The sequence below is a fragment of the Bos mutus genome, chromosome 11 (assembly GCF_027580195.1).
Source record: "Bos mutus isolate GX-2022 chromosome 11, NWIPB_WYAK_1.1, whole genome shotgun sequence".
Classification (NCBI taxonomy): domain Eukaryota; kingdom Metazoa; phylum Chordata; class Mammalia; order Artiodactyla; family Bovidae; genus Bos; species Bos mutus.
The window spans coordinates 28,196,157-28,213,006 of NC_091627.1; the positions used below are offsets into that span (position 1 = coordinate 28,196,157).

The 16,850-nt window shown below is 39.4% G+C and overlaps 1 protein-coding gene across 1 annotated transcript in view; it reads right to left on the reverse strand.

Moving 5' to 3' along the window:
* PUM2 (pumilio RNA binding family member 2) overlaps positions 1–16,850 on the reverse strand; it is a 115,898-nt gene that overhangs the window by 58,048 nt on the left and 41,000 nt on the right.

A 16,850-nucleotide genomic window follows, 5' to 3' on the forward strand; every position in this document is an offset into this window, starting at 1 on the left:
ATTCTTATCCATCGGAATATGACCCAATTATCTCCAAGTCATTCTCCAAAAATACTTTTATAAAATTAATTTGCAATGTTAAGATTAAAAGTCACACTACCCCTACACCCCAAACACACACACACCCTCACTTCAGAGTATTCTTGTCTACTGATCTAGTTATATATCTCTCAGCCAGTGCAACAATGTTTTAACCTTGAAGATAATAATTACTTTGAAATAGGGTTAAGTCCATCTCTCATTTAGGTGTTCTATTAACTTTCTGGTTTTACTTTTTTGAGATAAATATCAAAAGCAAAGTTTTAAGTTCCAAAAAAAGAAAAAAGGTCCTGTTGGGATTCCAATCAATATATTAAATTCACAATTTAAGGAGAATGACATCTTTAAAGGAAAGATATAAACATTTGAATGCAGAGTTCCAAAGAATAGCAAGGAGAGATAAGAAAGCCTTCCTCAGCGATCAATGCAAAGAAATAGAGGAAAACAACAGAATGGGAAACACTAGGGATCTCTTCAAGAAAATCAGAGATACCAAAGGAAGATTTCATGCAGAGATGAGCTCGATAAAGGACAGAAATGGTATGGACCTAACAGAAGCAGAAGATATTAAGAGATGGCAAGAATACACAGAAGAACTGTACAAAAAAGATCTTCATGACTCAGATAATCACGATGGTGTGATCACTCACCTAGAGCCAGACATCCTGGAATGTTAAGTCAAGTGGGCCCTAGAAAGCATCACTACAAATAAAGCTAGTGGAGGTGATGGAATTCCTTCCAGTTGAGCTATTTCAAATCCTAAAAGATGATGCTGTGAAAGAAAGTGCTGCACTCAATATGCCAGCAAATTTGGAAAACTCAGCAGTGGCCACGGGACTGGAAAAGGTCAGTTTTCATTCCAATCCCAAAGAAAGGCAATGCCAAAGAATGCTTAAACTACCGCACAATTGCACTCATCTCACACGCTAGTAAAGTAATGCTCAAAATTCTCCAAGTCAGGCTTCAGCAATATGTGAACCGTGAACTTCCTGATGTTCAAGCTGGTTTTAGAAAAGGCAGAGGAACCAGAGATCAAATTGCCTACATCCGCTGGATCATGGCAAAAGCAAAAGAGTTCCAGAAAAACATCTATTTCTGCTTTACTGACTATGCCAAAGCCTTTAACTGTGTGGATCACAATAAACTGTGGAAAATTCTGAAAGAGATAGGAATACCAGATCACCTGATCTGTCTCTTGAGAAATCTGTATGCAGGTCAGGAAGCAACAGTTAGAACTGGACATGGAACAACAGACTGGTTCCAAATAGGAAAAGGAGTTCGTCAAGGCTGTATATTGTCACCCTGCTTATTTAACTTATATGCAGAGTACATCATGAGAAACGTTGGACTGGAAGAAACACAAACTGGAATCAAGATTGCCGGGAAAAATATCAATAATCTCAGATATGCAGATGACACCACCCTTATGGCAGAAAGTGAAGAGGAACTCAAAAGCCTCTTGATGAAAGTGAAAGTGGAGAGTGAAAAAGTTGGCTTAAAGCTCAACGTTCAGAAAACGAAGATCATGGCATCCGGTCCCACCACTTCATGGGAAATAGATGGGGAAACAGTGGAAACAGTGTGAGACTTTATTTTTCTGGGCTCCAAAATCACTACAGATGGTGACTGCAGCCATGAAATTAAAAGACACTTACTCCTTGGAAGGAAAGTTATGACCAACATAGATAGCATATTCAAAAGCAGAGACATTACTTTGCCAACAAAGGTTCGTCTAGTCTAAGGCTATGGTTTCTCCTGTGGTCATGTATGGATGTGAGAGTTGGACTGTGAAGGCGGCTGAGCACCGAAGAATTGATGGTTTTGAACTGTGTTGTTGGAGAAGACTCTTGAGAGTCCCTTGGACTGCAAGGAGATCCAACCAGTCCATTCTGAAGGAGATCAGCCCTGGGATTTCTTTGGAAGGAATGATGCTAAAGCTGAAACTCCAGTACTTTGGCCATCTCACGCGAAGAGCTGACTCACTGGAAAAGACTCTGATGCTGGGAGGGATTGGGGGCAGGAGGAGAAGGGGCCAACAGAGGATGAGATGGCTGGATGGCATCAATGACTCGATGGACGTGAGTCTGGGTGAACTCCAGGAGTTGGTGATGGACAGGGAAGCCTGGCGTGCTGCAATTCACGGGGTCGCAAAGAGTCGGACACGACTGAGCGACTGATCTGATCTGATCTGACATCTTTAAGGTGTTGAGTTTCCCCCAAAGGGCATGCGTCCCCATTTATTCAAGCCTTCAGAAAAAGCCTTGCACTAGTTTAGTTACTCCTTACTCCATCCCACATCCTGATTACTATGTGTAACTTTTCAGTGTTCTGAGAGATTTCCTAAGTTTTATCTTCTGGTGTATTTCCTCCTAGATGATAGCTAATTAATTATGCAGTCCACCCCATGTGTGTTTTGTTTTTAATATAAATTTATTTATTTTAATTGGAGGCCAATTACTTTACAATATTGTATTGGTTTTGCCATACATCAACCAAGGGTGTACACGTGTTGAATCCGCCACGGGTATACATGTGTTCCCCATCCTGAACCCCCCGTCCCACCTCCCTCCACATACCATCCATCTGGGTCATCCCTGTGCACCAGCCCCGAGCATCCTGTATCATTCATCAAACCTGGACTGGGGATTCATTTCACATATGATATTATACATGTTTCAATGCCATTCTCCCAAATCATCCCACCCTCTCCCTTTCCCAGAGAGTCCAAAAGACTGTTCTATACATCTGTGTCTCTTCTGCTGTCTCGCAAACAGGGTTATCATTACCATATTTCTAAATTCCATATGTATGTGTTAGTATACTGTATTGGAATGCGACACGACTGAAGCGACTTAGCAGCAGCAGCATACTGTATTGGTGTTTTTCTTTCTGGCTTACTTTACTCTGTATAATAGGCTCCAGTTTCATCCACCTCATTAGAACTGATTCAAATGTATTCTTTTTAATGGCTGAGCAATAATCCATTGTGTATATGTACCACAGCTTTCTTATCCATTCATCTGCTGATGGACACCTAGGTTGCTTCCACGTCCCGGCTATTATAAACAGTGCTGCAATGAACACTGGGGTACATGTCTCTCTTTCAATTCTGGTTTCCTCGGTGTATATGCCGAGCAGTGGGATTGCTGGGTTATACGGTAGTTCTATTTCCAGTTTTTTAAGGAATCTCCACACTGTTCTCTATAGTAGCTGTACTAGTTTGCATTCCCACCAACAGTGTGAGAAGGTTCCCTTTTCTCCACACCCTCTCCAGCATTTATTGCTTGTAGACTTTTGGATAGCAGCCATTCTGACTGGTGTCAAATGGTACCTCATTGTGGTTTTGATTTGCATTTCTCTGATAATGAGTGATATTGAGCATCTTTTCATGTGTTTGTTAGCCATCTGTACATCTTCTTTGGAGAAATGTCTGTTTAGTTCTTTGGCCCATTTTTTGATTGGGTTGTCCATTTTTCTGGAATTGAGCTGCAGGGGTTGCCTGCATATTTTTGAGATTAATTGTCAGTTGCTTCATTTGCTATTATTTTCTCCCATTCTGAAGGCTGTCTTTTCACCTTGCTTAGAGTTTCCTTTGTTGTACAGAAGCTTTTAATTTTAATTAGGTCCCATTTGTTTATTTTTGCTTTTATTTCCAATATTCTGGGAGGTGGGTCATAGAGGATCCAGCTGTGATTTATGTTGGAGAGTGTTTTGCCTATGTTCTCCTCTAGGAATTTTATAGTTTATGGTCTTATGTTTAGATCTTTGATCCATTTTATTTTTGTGTATGGTGTTAGAAAGTGTTCTAGTTTCATTCTTTTACAAGTGGTTGACCAGTTTTCCTAGCACCACTTGTTAAAGAGATTGTCTTTAATCCATTGTATATTCTTGCCTCCTTTGTCAAAGATAAGGCGTCCATAGGTGCGTGGATTTATCTCTGGTCTTTCTATTTTGTTCCACTGATCTGTATTTCTGTCTTTGTGCCAGTACCATACTATCTTGATGACTGTGGCTTTGTAGTAGAGCCTGAAGTCAGGCAGGTTGATTCCTCCAGTTCCATTCTTTTTTCTTGACTGCTTTGGCTATTTGAGGTTTTTGGTATTTCCATACAAATTGTGAAATTATTTGTTCTAGTTCTGTGAAAAATACCATTGGTAGCTTGACAGGGATTGCACTGAATCTATAGATTGCTTTGGGTTGTATACTCATTTTCACTATATTGATTCTTTCGATCCATGAACATGGTATATTTCTCCATCTATTAGTGTCCTCTTTGATTTCTTTCACCAGTGTTTTATAGTTTTCTATATATAGGTCTTTTGTTTCTTTAGGTAGATATATTCCTAAGTATTTTATTCTTTTCGTTGCAGTGGTGAATGGAATTGTTTCCTTAATTTCTCTATTTTCTCATTATTAGTGTATAGGAATGCAAGGGATTTCTGTGTGTTGATTTTATATCCTGCAACTTTACTATACTATGTTCATTGATTAGCTCTAGTAATTTTCTGGTGGAGTTTTTAGGGTTTTCTATGTAGAGGATCATGTCATCTGCAAACAGTGAGAGTTTTACTTCTTTTCCAATTTGGATTCCTTTTATTTCTTTTTCTGCTGATTGCCGTGGCCAAAACTTCCAAAACTATGTTGAATAGTAGTGGTGAGAGTGGGCACCTCTGTCTTGTTCCTGACTTTAGGGGAAATGCTTTCAATTTTTCACCACTGAGGATAATGTTTGCTGTGGGTTTGTCATATATAGCTTTTATTATGTTGAGATATGTTCCTTCTATTTCTGCTTTCTGGGTTTGTTTGTTTGTTTTTTTAATCATAAATGGATGTTGAAATTTGCCTAAGGCTTTCTCTGCATCTATTGAGATAATCATATGGCTTTTATTTTTCAATTTGTTAATATGGTGTATTACATTGATTGATTTGTGGATATTGAGGAATCCTTGCACCCTGGGAAAAAGCCCACTTGGTCATGGTGTATGATCTTTTTAATGTGTTGTTGGATTCTGATTGCTAGAATTTTATTAAGGATTTTTGCATCTATGTTCATCAGTGATATTAGCCTGTAGTTTTCTTTTTTTGTGGCATCTTTGTCAGGTTTTGGTATTAGGGTGATGGTGGCCTCATAGAATGAGTTTGGAAGTTTACCTTCCTCTGCAATTTTCTGGAAGAGTGTGAGTAGGATAGGTGTTAGCTCTTTTCTAAATTTTTGGTAGAATTCAGCTGTGAAGCCGTCTGGACCTGGGCTTTTGTTTGCTGGAAGATTTCTGATTACAGTTTCAATTTCGATGCTTTTGATGGGTCTGTTAAGATTTTCTATTTCTTCCTGGTTCAGGTTTGGAAAGTTGTACTTTTCTAAGAATTTGTCCATTTCTTCCAAGTTGTCCATTTTACTGGCATATAATTGCTGATAGTAGTCTCTTATGATGCTTTGTATTTCTGTGTTGTCTGCTGTGATCTCTCCATTGATTTGATTTTTCTCCCTTTGTTTCTTGAAGAGTCTGGCTAATGTGTCAATTTTATTTATCCTCTCAAGAACCAGCTTTTGGCTTTGTTGATTTTTGCTATGGTCTCTTTTGTTTCTTTTGCATTTATTTCTGCCCTAATTTTTAAGATTTCTTTCCTTCTAACCCTGGGGTTCTTCATTTCTTCCTTTTCTAGTTCTTTAAGTGTAGAGTTAGGTTATTTATTTGACTTTTTTCTTGTTTCTTGAGGTATGCCTGTATTGCTATGTACCTTCTCCTTAGCACTGCTTTTACAGTGTCCCACAGGTTTTGGGTTGTTGTGTTTTCATTTTCATTCGTTTCTATGCATATTTTGATTTCTTCTGTGATTTGTTGGTTATTGAGCAGTGTGTTGTTCAGCCTCCATATGTTGGAATTTTTAAATTTTTCTCCTGTAATTGAGATCTAATCTTACTGCATTGTGGTCAGAAACGATGCTTGGAATGATTTCAGTTTTTTTGAATTTACCATGGCTAGATTTATGGCCCAGGATGTGCTCGATCCTGGAGAAGGTTCTGTGTGCGCTTGAGAAAAAGGTGAAATTCATTGTTTTGGAGTGAAATGTCCTATAGATATCAATTAGGTCTAACTGGTCTATCGTATATAGTTTGTATTTCCTTGTTAATTTTCTGTTTAGTTGATCTATCCATAGGTTTGAGTGGGGTATTAAAGTCTCCCACTATTATTGTGTTATTGTTAATTTCCTCTTTCATACTTGTTAGCATTTGTCTTACATACTACAGTGCTCCTATGTTGGGTGCATTTATATTTATAATTGTTATATCTTCTTCTTGGGTTGATCCTTTGATCATTATGTAGTGTTCTTCTTTGTCTCTTTTCACAGCCTTTGTTTTAAAGTCTATTTTATCTGAGTATTGCTACTCCTGCTTTTGGTCTCTGTTTGTGTAGAATATCTTTTTCCAGCCCTTCACTTTCAGTCTGTATGTGTCCCTTGTTTTGAGGTGGGTCTCTTGTAGAGAACATATATAGGGGTCTTGTTTTTGTATCCATTCAGCCAGTCTTTGTCTTTTGGTTGGGGCATTCAACTCATTTACGTTTAAGGTAATTATTGATAAGTATGATCCTGTTGCTATTTACTTTATTGTTTTGGGTTTGAGTTTATACACCCTTTTTGTGTTTCCTATCTAGAGAAGATCCTTTAGCATTTGTTGGAGAGCTGGTTTGGTGGTGCTGAATTCTCTCAGCTTTTGCTTGTCTGTAAAGCTTTTGATTTCTCATTCATATTTGAATGAGATCCTTGCTGGGTACAGTAATCTGGGCTGTAGGTTATTTTCTTTCATCACTTTAAGTATGTCCTGCCATTCCCTCCTGGCTTGAAGAGTTTCTATTGAAAGATCAGCTGCTATCCTTATGGGAATCCCCTTGTGTGTTATTTGTTGGTTTTCCCTTTAATATGTTTTGATATTTGATCTTTGTTAATTTGATTAATATGTGTCTCAGGGTGTTTTGCCTTGGGTTTATCCTGTTTGGGACTCTCTGGGTTTCTTGGACTTGGGTGATTATTTCCTTCCCCATTTTAAGGAAGTTTTCAACTATTATCTCCTCAAGTATTTTCTCATGGTCTTTCTTTTTGTTTTCTTCTGGGACTCCTATGATTCGAATGTTGGGGCGTTTAATATTGTCCCAGAGGTCTCTGAGATTGTCCTCATTTCTTTTGTTTTTCTTTTTTCCTCTCTGATTCATTTATTTCTACCATTCTATCTTCTACCTCACTAATCCTATCTTCTGCCTCTGTTATTCTACTGTTGGTTCCCTCCAGAGTGTTTTTGATATAATTTATTGCATTATTCATTATATATTGACTCTTTTTTATTTCTTCTAGGTCCTTGTTAAACCTTTCTTGCGTCTTCTCAATCATTGTCTCCAGGCTATTTATCTATGATTCCATTTTGTTTTCAAGATTTTGGATCATTTTCACTATCATTATTCGGAATTCTTTATCAGGTAAATTCCCTATCTCTTCCTCTTTTGTTTGGTTTGGTGGGCATTTATCCTGTTCCTTTACCTGGTGGGTATTCCTCTGTCTCTTCATCTTGTTTATATTGCTGTGTTTGGGGTGGCCTTTGTGTATTCTGGCAGTTTGTGAAGTTCTCTTTATTGTGGAGTTTCCTCACTGTGGGTGGCATGTCAAGATTTCCTGGTTAGGGAAGCTTGTGTCAGTGTTCTGGTGGGTGGAGCTGGATTTCTTCTCTCTGGAGTGCAATGAAGTGTCCAGTAATGAGTTGAGATGTCAATGGGTTTGGAGTGACTTTGGGCAGCCTGTATATTGAAGCTCAGGGCTATGTTCCTATGTTGGTGGAGAATTTGCGTGGTATGTCTTGCTCTGGAACTTGTTGGCCCTTGGGTGGTACTTGGTTTCAGTGTAGGTATGGAGGCGTTTGATGAGCTCCTGTCGATTAATGTTCCCTGGAGTCAGGAGTTCTCTGGTCTTCTCAGGATTTGGACTTAAGCCTCCTGCTTCTGGTTTTCAGTCTTATTTTTACAGTAGCCTCAAGACTTCTCCATCTATACAGCACCGCTGATAAAACACCTAGGTTAAAGATGAAAAGTTTCTCCACAATGAGGGACACCCAGAGAGGTTCACAGAGTTACATGGAGAAGAGAAGAGGGAGGAGGGAGATAGAGGTGACCAGGATGAGATGAGGTGAAATCAAAAGAGAGCAAGCTAGCCAGTAATCACTTCCTTATGTGTGCTCCACAGTCTGGACCACTCAGAGATGTTCACAGAGTTATACAGAGAAGAGAAGAGGGAGAAAGGAGACAGAGGTGGCCAGGAGGATAAACAGGGGAATCAAAAGGAGAGAGACAGATCCAGCCAGTAGTCAGTTCCCTAAGTGTTCTCCACTGTCAGGAACATACAAAGAGATTCACAGAGTTGGGTAGAGAAGAGAAGGGGAGAGGGAGGAAATAGAGGCAACCTGGTGGAGAGAGCAGTCAAGCCAGTAATCTCACTCCCAAGTAAAAATGGGTATTGACTGGGTTCCTAAAAGGTACAAAATTGATAACAAATACCAAAAAGCAAAGATTAAAAATCTAGAGTAGAAGTTGGATTTTCAAAAATACAATATTAAAGGGAAAAAAAAAGTCACAAAGATTATAAAATATATATATATGAAGTTTGCTTAAAAAAATAGGGTCTTTTTTTTGCAAATAGGTTATAAAAATGAAAATTAAAGGAGTAATAGAGGACTTAAAATTAAAAAAAAATTAAGGAATGATAGTAAAAATATATTTAGGACTTTCTCTGGTGGTGGTGTGGGCAGTGTATGGTCAGTTCACTTTCGGATAATTCCTGGATCCGGCTTATATTTCTCAAGATCTATAGGCCCCTTCCTATGTAGTAGGTGCTAACTACAGGGTTTTAATCTATTGCACCTGTCACTTCCAAGGAGGTTCCCTCTGTTTTAGCTTCTTCTGTTTGCTGGTCTCTTCAGTGTCTAATTTCCGCCCTGACACAGGGAGTGGTGGCGGACACTTTTTTAGGCTCACTTGTTCAGTCGTGCTGTGGGGAGGGAGGAACACTGCAAACAAACACTGGCGTGTGCTCGCAGTGACTCAGCCACATTGGGTTTGCCCCCGCTCACAGAGTGTGTGCTTTCCCTGTCTACACTACTTAGGCTCAACCTCTGCTGGGGACTGTCTGAGGCTGGCCCTGGGCTGCATGCACCTCCCAGGTCTAAGCCGCTTAGGTTCAGGCACTCAGGAAGTCCTCAGAGGCGCTGACTCGGTGGGCCTGCATTTTGTGCCCTTCCCAGGTCCGAGCTGCTCTGGTGACCAGGTGTTTGGCAAGTGTGGTAGCTGCAACTTATTGCCTCCCCCATCCCTGCTGCTCGGTTTTCTGGGTGTACAACCAGAGCTCTTACTCAGGAGAATGTTGGCCATCCAGAATCCTAAGAAGTCTTGGTTAGCAACAAAGCCTGCTTCCAGTTTGGTAGATAATGCCTCTCTAGGGCCACGATTGCCCCCTTCTGGCTCTGGCTGCCTGTCACCGGAGGGGAATGGTCTGCAGCTGGCTAGCTCTACTCAGTGCTTTGTTCTGTGAGCGGGCCTGCTGGTGTCTTAGGTTAGGGCTTTTCGCGCAGCTCTTGTCAGTCCTTTGTTCTGTGAGCAGGCCTGGCAGTGTCTTAGGTTAGGGCTTTTCGCCTGGTATCTATCCCACAGTCTGGTTTGCTACCCCAAGTTAGTTCCCTCAGATAGCCCTCGGCATTCAGGCCGGGTCCTTGCTCTAAGCAATGCAGCTACGCCTCCCTGCCCAGCCCGCACTTGCTAGTGGCAGGTGCAGGCGTCTATGCTGCTTCTCTGCTGGGGGAGTTACCGTTGGGCAGGTAATCTGTGGGTTTTAATTATTTATTATTTTTCCTCCCGGTTATGTTGCCCTCTGTGGTTCCAAGTCTCATCACAGACTCGGCAGTGAGAGTGTTACCTGGTGTTTGGAAATGTCTCTCTTTTTTAAGACTCCCTTCCCGGGACGGAGCTCCGTCCCTACCTCTTTTGTCTCTCTTTTTATCTTTTATATTTTTTCCTACCTCCTTTCGAAGACAATGGGCTGCTTTTATGGGTGCCTGATGTTTTCTGCCACCATTCAGAAGTTGTTTTGTGGAATTTACTCAGAGTTTAAATGTTCTTTTGATGAATTTGTGGGGGAAAAAGTAGTCTCCCCGTCCTATTTCTCCGCCATCTTAGGACCGCCTCCCCCCATGTGTTTTTATTTACAAGGTTCTGAAATGGTTTGTTTTCACATCGTTTTGATATTTTAAGACCTCTAATCTTTGATGACTTATTTCCTTTATCTCTTAATATTCTAAAAAAAAACATTTAAAAATTCTTTTCAGAACTTTAAAGTTCTTATTTCTACATTATGGGTATAAAGTCTATTATATGACTACTCTTTGTTGTCTGCATTGTAATTTCTGTTTTAGATACTATCTTATATGAGAGATTCTCTTACATTTATTCATCCCAATTGACAAATACACACTGTAGGGTGAAGTCTCCAAATCAAGTCTTTATTAGTGGTTTGGGCATCTAACCCCTTCAACCCCAGTCCTGGGATGAGCAGGCCATTTTATTTATCCTCTTGCAGTCCTCTGCAGGCCTCATAGTTTATTTCCAGTTTACTCCTATGGACCACATCTCAATTTCCTACCCTATAGAACCCAGCCATCAAAACAACCCCATCTTTTTCTTTTCTCTCCCTCTTTTCAGTGTGGATGTACATTTTAAAACATAAAATACTCTATATCTATCACGTCTTTCTGGTCGAGTCCATGGGCCAAGTTTTAGCCTACTACCTATTTTTGTATAAATTAGCTAAAAATGATTTAAATATTTTTAAATGGTTGAAAATGGTAATTTGTAACAATTGAAAATTATACAAAATTCAAGTAACAGTGCCCACAGTAAAGTTGAAGAGAAAACAGTTGTACTCATTTATGTACTGTCTATGGCTGCTTTGTTCTATAAGAGGAAGGTCGAGTAGTTGTGACAGAAAACATATGGCATGTAAAATTTAAAATATTTGCTACCTGGAACTTTATAGAAAAAAGTCTGTCAACCTTCATTCTAGAACATGCACCGTCTGCTATGGTAGTTACTACCATATATAGCTACTGAACATTTACAATGAGACTAGTCTAAACTGAGATTTGCTACAAGTGGGAATATGCACACCTAATTTCAAACACTATATAAAAAAAAGAATTTATTACGAAGTTTTATATTGACTACATTTGAGATATTTTCAATATAATGGGATAAATAAAATATTATTCAAACTAATTGCACATACCTCTTTTTACTTTTCAAAATGTGGCTACTATAGAATTTTAAATTCTATGGAGCACATATTTCTATTGGTATAATGTCATGGTAGAGAGTTCTGACAAAACATGGTCCACTGGAGAAGGGAATGACAAACCACTTCAGTATTCTTGCCTTGAGAACCCCATGAACAGTATGAAAAGGCAAAAAGAGGACAATGAAAGATGAACTCCCCAGGTCAGTAGGTGCCCAATATGCTAGTGGAGATCCAGTGGCGAAATAACTACAGAAACAATGAAGAGACGGAGCCAAAGCAAAAACAATACCTAGTTGTGGATGTGACTGGTGATGGAAGTAAAGTCCGATGCTGTAAAGGATACTGCATAGGAACCTAGAATGTTAGGTCCATGAATCAAGGTAAATTGGAAGTGGTCAAACAGGAGATGGCAAGAGTGAACATAGACAATTTAGGAATCAGTGAACTAAAATGGACTGGAATGGGTGAATTTAACTCAGATGACCATTATATCTACTACTATGGGCCAGAATCCCTTGGAAGAAATGGAGCAGTCATCATAGTCAACAACAACAAGAGTCTGAAATGCAGTACTTGGATGCAATCTCAAAATGACAGAATGGACTACAGAGAAAGCTGAGTGCAGAAGAATTGATGCTTTTGAACTGTGGAGTTGGAGAAGACTCTTGAGAGTCCCTTGGACTGCAGGGAGATCAAACCAGCCAATCCTAAAGGAAATCAGTCCCGAATAATCATTGGAAGGACTGATGCTGAAGCTCAAGTTCCAATACTTTGGCCACCTGATGCGAAGAACTGACTCACTAGAACAAGACACTGATGCTGGGAAAGACTGAAGGCAGGAGGAGAAGGGGATGACAGAGGATGAGACGGTTGGATAGCATTATCGACTCAATGGACATGAGTCTGAGTAAACTCCAGGAGTTGGTGATGGATAGGGAGACCTGGGTGCTGCAGTCCATGGGGATGAAAAGAGTCGACACAACTGAGCAACTGAACTGAACTGAACCTAAATAACTATCAGCCAGCTAAGAGATGATTCAGCAAATCTGGATAAAAGGACTAATGATCAACTCGTCTCTATTTAACAATGGAACAAAGATGGGATCCATTTTGGTAAGTTATGCTTTCTTAGAAATTTCCATTCTATTCAAGTTTTCAGATTTATTTGCATACTTTCCCTGGTTTCACAAAGAAGTTCTAACTTATGCCAAATCTTTTATAAGGTCAAATGTAATTGAAAATACTCCAAGGCATTAAAAAAAATAAACACTTTTAAACTATTTTTAGAAAGTAAGTATACTGATATCAAAATCTAACAAAAAAATGCATACACACACACACAGGCTAAATTCATTTATATGTTGATAAAAATCCTAAATAAAACATTAGCAAATTAAAAGAGCTCAATATATATACAATTATTTTAAATTTTAAGAGCACAGGAATGACTCAATTATTAGAAAACAGCATTAATAAAATTTAACAAACATTAATCAAGAGCTTTGTTCATAGTGATGCCTTGTAAGGCTCGCTTGACTTCCCATTCCAGGATGTCTGGCTCTAGATGAGTGATCACACCATCGTGATTATCTGGGTCGTGAAGATCTTTTTTGTACAGTTCTTCTATGTATTCTTGCCACCTCTTCTTAATATCTTCTTCTTCTGTTAGGGCCATACCATTTCTGTCCTTTATCGAGCCCATCTTTGCATGAAATGTTCCCTTGGTATCTCTAATTTTCTTGAAGAGATCTCTAGTCTTTCCCATTCTGTTGTTTTCCTCTATTTCTTTGCATTGATCACTGAGGAAGGCTTTCTTATCTCTTCTTGCTATTCTTTGGAACTCTGCATTCAGATACTTATGTCTTTCCTTTTCTCCGTTGCTTTTCGCTTCTCTTCTTTTCATAGCTATTAGTAAGGCCTCCCCAGACAGCCATTTTGCTTTTTTACATTTCTTTTCCATGCGGATGGTCTTGATCCCTGTTCCCCTGTACAATGTCACGAACCCCCGTCCATAGTTCCTCAGGCATTCTATCTATAGGATCTAGTCCCTTAAATCTATTTCTCACTTCCACTGTATAATCATTAGGAATTTGATTTAGGTCATACTTGAATAGTCTAGTGGTTTTCCCTACTTTCTTTAAGTCTGAATTTGGCAATAAGGAGTTCATGATCTGAGCCACAGTCAGCTCCTGGTCTTGTTTTTGCTGACTGTATAGAGCTTCTCCATCTTTGGCTGCAAAGAATATAATCAGTCTGATTTTGGTGTTGACCATCTGGTGATGTCCATGTGTAGAGTCTTCTCTTGTGTTGTTGGAAGAGGGTGTTTGCTATGACCAGTGTGTTCTCTTGGCAAAACTCTATTAGCTTTTTTCCTGCTTCATTCCGTATTCCAAGGCCAAATTTGCCTGTTACCCCAGGTGTTTCTTGACTTCCTACTTCTGCATTCCAGTGCCCTATAATGAAAAGGACATCTTTTTTGGGTGTTAGTTCTAAAAGGTCTTGTAGGTCTTCATAGAACCATTCAACTTCAGCTTCTTCAGCGTTACTGGTGGAGGTGATGGAATTCCTTCCAGTTGAGCTATTTCAAATCCTAAAAGATGATGCTGTGAAAGTGCTGCACTCAATATGCCAGCAAATTTGGAAAACTCAGCAGTGGCCACGGGACTGGAAAAGGTCAGTTTTTATTCCAATCCCAAAGAAAGGCAATGCCAAAGAATGCTTAAACTACCGCACAATTGCACTCATCTGACACGCTAGTAAAGTAATGCTCAAAATTCTCCAAGCCAGGCTTCAGCAATATGTGAACCGTGAACTTCCTGATGTTCAAGCTGGTTTTAGAAAAGGCAGAAGAACCAGAGATCAAATTGCCAACATCTGCGGGATCATGGAAAAAGCAAGAGTTCCAGAAAAACATCTATTTCTGCTTTACTGACTATGCCAAAGCCTTTGACTGTGTGGATCACAATAAACTGTGGAAAATTCTGAAAGAGATGGGAATACCAGACCACCTGATCTGTCTCTTGAGAAATTTGTATGCAGGTCAGGAAGCAACAGTTAGAACTGGACATGGAACAACAGACTGGTTCCAAATAGGTAAAGGAGTTCGTCAAGGCTGTATATTGTCACCCTGCTTATTAACTTCTATGGAGAGTACATCATGAGAAATGCCGGGCTGGAAGAAGCACAAGCTGGAATCAAGATTACCAGGAGAAATATCAATAACCTCAGATATGCAGATGACACCACCCTTATGGCAGAAAGTAAATAGGAACTAAAAAGCCTCTTGATGAAAGTGAAAGAGGAGAGTGAAAAAGTTGGCTTAAAGCTCAACATTCAGAAAACTAAGATCATGGCATCTGGTCCCATCACTTCATAGCAAATAGATGGGGAAACAGTGCAAACAGTGTCAGACTTTATTTTTGGGGGCTCCAAAGTCACTGCAGATGGTGATTGCAGCCATGAAATTAAGAGATGCTTACTCCTTGGAAGGAAAGTTATGACCAACATAGATAGCATATTCAAAAACAGAGACATTACTTTGCCAACAAAGGTCCGTCTAGTCAAGGCTATGGTTTTTCCAGTGGTCATGTATGGATGTGAGAGTTAGACTGTGAAGGAAGCTGAGCACCAAAGAATTGATGCTTCTGAACTCTGGTGTTGGAGAAGACTCTTGAGAGTCCCTTGGACTGCAAGGAGATCCAACCAGTTCATTCTAAAGGAGATCAGTCCTGGGGTTCTTTGGAAGAAATGAAGCTAAAGCTGAAACTCCAATATTTTGGCCACCTCATTCGAAGAGCTGACTCATTGGAAAAGACTCTGATGCTGGGAGGGATTGGAAGCAGGAGCAGAAGGGGACGACAGAGGATGCGATGGCTGGATGTCATCACTGACTTGATGGACATGAGTTTCGGTGAACTCTGGGAGTTGGTGATGGACAGGGAGGCCTGGCGTGCTGCAATTCATGGGGTCGCAAAGAGTGGGACATGACTGAGTGACTGAACTGAACTGAACTGAACTGAATCAAGAGTTTTCACAGATACCAGTTTAAAGATACAATGAAAGACAGGAAGACATTTACAATGATAGCAAAAGATAAAATACCAAAGAACAAACCTACTGAAAAATATGCAAACTTATATGAGAGAAACTTTAAAGCACTCATAAACACCACAAAAGCAAACTTCAACAACATTAAAGACACACTAGCTTCTGGAAGAATACTTACTGTCATAAAGATGTTAATTTTCATAAGTTAATTTAAGATTTTAACCTGGTCTGAAAGTAAACAGGGGCTTCCCAGATGGTTCAGTGGTAAAAAAATCCACCTGCCAATGTAGGAGACATAGGTTTGATCCCTGGGTCAGGATGATACCCTGGAGGAGGAAATGGCAACCCACTCCAATATTCTCGCCTGGAGAATTACATGGACAGAGGAGTCTGGTGGGCTACAGTCCATGGGATCACAAAGAGTCGAACACTAAGCACACATGCATATGGGAGTAAATAAGAGGATTTTAAAGCTCATATGAAAGAAAAGGCAAGAGCTGAAAATTTTAAACTACCAAAAGGAAGAGCAATAATGGGTATCCCAGCCTACAACATATAAATCATATGATAAAGTGTCAAGAAATAAAAAGTGTTGTAATGGCCCACGAGTAGACAGGAATCAATGTTTCTAACAATGAGTGAAGAAGCACTATATACAGGGATAAAGATGGCTGGGGAAAAGTATAAAAACATAGGTCCAGAGCGCATGCTGCTATTAGAAGTCATCTAGAAATATGTGGTCACCTATGATTAAAACTGAAAATAAAATTTTGGACCTGGAAAGACTTCTTGGATTGACCCAAAACAGTACAAAGTTAAGGGAATAGAACTAACTTAGCATATCTCATCCCTGGTCTCCAAACATCCTGATGTTGAGAGTGGAAATAAATCAAGGTCAGCCAAAATTAGGTGTTAAGAATGGTTCCCACGAATCTATACACATGATAAAATGACACACATCTATACACACACATTTACCAACGGCTGTGTTACTATACTATAATTATGTTAACATGTAGTCATTTAGGGAAAACTAGATGGGGAATCTGTGTACTCTCCTTGCCACCTCATGTGAATCAGTAATTATTTCAAAATAAGTTTAAAAAAAAAAAAGCCAACAACCTCAACAGAAAAACAGGTACTAATAATGCCTGAAGTCTACCAGTAAGACATACGCAATCATAGTATTTCACATTATAGTCTTTACTATAAAGCTCAAAGACTAAATAGCCTAATGAAGTAAGGAAGAAAAAATTAAAAAAATTTTTCTCGGGATTCTTACTTCCAGCCCATTTTAAAAACAAACACTCTGACTTGATATGAACACCCAAAACGATGCTTGAATTTCAAAGTGTTTAATGCTCTCCATTTCACACTAAGAAAAAAAACTTATGTGCTGACAGCTTTCATCAAGTTACAGATTTTTATTTCACCAAGAA